The sequence below is a fragment of the Dama dama genome, chromosome 25, assembly GCF_033118175.1.
Source record: "Dama dama isolate Ldn47 chromosome 25, ASM3311817v1, whole genome shotgun sequence".
Classification (NCBI taxonomy): Eukaryota; Metazoa; Chordata; class Mammalia; order Artiodactyla; family Cervidae; genus Dama; species Dama dama.
In genome coordinates, this window is record NC_083705.1 from 61,526,421 (window position 1) to 61,528,897 (window position 2,477).

The following is a 2,477-nucleotide window of genomic DNA, read 5'->3' on the forward strand; positions in this document are numbered from 1 at the left end:
CTCACCTTTCTTCCACAAGACCTCACGTCATGGATGGCTTCACCCACGCCAGTGTATTTTCTCACACTTCTGGAGGCTGGAACATCCCAGATCAGGGTTGGAGCAGGGTTTGTGGCTCTTTCCTTTGATGCACCTGACCAACTTCTCCCCATGTCCTGGCGTGACCTTGGCTCTATCAGATGATGAATCCCAGACACCTCTACCTCTTCTATGAAGGACACCCTAGCTGTTGGAGTCATGTCACTCTGTAATGGATGCCTTTGTTCTTAGTGATTTGTTTGAGATGCTGAGACTTCAACCTCTGTGATACCTTGATCTAGACCTCTTTTCATCTAAAATTTTCTAAGTTATTGATGTTTTGAGCACTGTGCTTATTAACTTTTTGTTTTACCAACTTGACTCAATTAAGGAATTGTTGGTCAGGTGGCATATGATATTTCTGAGACTGTCTGTAGTTTTGTTTTTGGAAAATATTTTTGTCTATAGACTGAAGACAGTAGATCAACCTTCATTACTTTGGTGAGCATCATTCAATCTGTTCATGTCCCTACTAGACCAAAAATAGGATGACTAAATTATTCTCTTCTCTTGAGCTGTTACTTCCATGTTCTTTCCTTCAAACATCACGGATTATGTTAGCTCTATAGACTCCAGTACTTACATCAGTGATGTCTTACCAGGTTTTTAATCTTTTGACCTCAGATTCTTGGTTACACCTTTGCTTTCCCTATTTTCAGCTTTTTGACTTAGTTTTATTATACAACACCTTGGTTCTCCAACTTGCAGATAGCATTTCAGGAAATTCTAAGCCTTTATAATCATGTGAGCTATTTCCTATAGTGAATTTTTAATATATGTATATGTATCCTTTGGTTCTATTTCTTCAAATAACTCTAATACCACTATTCAGTATATTATGACTTCTTCCAGTAGTACTTTAAAATATGATGCATGTTTTTCATTTCCTAAGAGATTTCTATTAAAGTTAGTCCACTATCTGACACAGTATTAAAATTGAAGTAAATTAGTACACCTATTGACAAAATTGTTGCCTTTCTTCAGATTCCTTTCATATTTTATTATCATGAAGTAAAAACATTGGTATCAGAGTTTTTAACATTTATTTTACTGGTATGAGAAGGTCCTTTCTATTTGCAGTTCGTGTCCCATTGTGGGGAAGAGAAGTGAATGCTTAAAGTCTTTAGATGAAACACAGCATTTATGTAAACCATTAATGATCTATACAATGAGCAAAGCTTTGAGTTCTCACCTCTAGTGGAATGGATATAATTAAAGTGATCCTATGACCTTATGCATCTCAGATTAATGCCATTTTGATACAAGACTGATATTACTGTGTATAATTTTCAGAAAGTAGTTAAAGATTAAAATATGGGGCTTCTTATTCAAAAATTATTAAATCTGTAAGACAGTATAGAATGAAACCGAGGACAGAGTCCTTCTAATCATGGGGTCTGTTGAAATTGCACAAGTCAAATGAGCCTGACACCAGCCCTGCATGAAAACATTATCCAATTAAAGTTTTTACCCAAGGAAAGGGTGTATTTTAATGAAAGCTTAAGAACTTACTCTTTCTGGGGGGAAAAGGTATGTAATATGCTTCTGTACTTCAGTATGGCAGAGACCCAGGGCAGAATACTCAGGCACTGAGAGCAGAATGAGAAGCAATGAACCGTAACATCTCCCAAATAGAGGTGGTGACAGAAAATAAATAAAACTGGAACTAGGCCTATTGATGACAATCAGAGGAAAGCATTTTAGAACAGGGGGTTTAAACTTGAGCTATGGCAAGTAAGCAACAAAAGAGAATATTAGTTTAGCTTATTGATGAAACAGATTCTCCTATTTCATAAAAAAACTATAAACAGGATTACTCCTTGTATACCCTTAAATATGCCTGATTAGAAGGATTCAGGAATTATCACTGTCTAGCCATCTTACTCCCAGTGTCAGCTAATTTACATTTAACCTGTATCTTTGTTCTTAAATGAGGGTACATGAAAATAGTTGCCTAATAATTAATGATCAAATTATCCCCCCCCCCCTCTCTCTCACACACACACACACACACACGCTGAAAACAGATTCCTACCAGAGGACATGCACTTATCCCAAATAGAAAAATAGAAGTGGACTATGCAAAGTTCTGATATGTTGGAAAACATGTTCAAAGAATTTGACCTTGAATTTAGCTTAGAAACTGGCAATATGGATTAACAAACCAGAGAACTAAACTTGTGTAACTAAAACTATCCAAAGATTGTAAAAGTAAAGCAATATATAATAGACTAGCAAATCTATAAGTTAACTATCCTTTGTTACATTTTCACATTACCTTTTGTTGTTTTTCTTAAGACAGAGCTCTCAAACATCTCAAATACTCTTTCCCAACTATCTTTACATATATGTATACTATGATTCAGCTTTCTCATATTCTTTATCATTTTTGTTTGCTG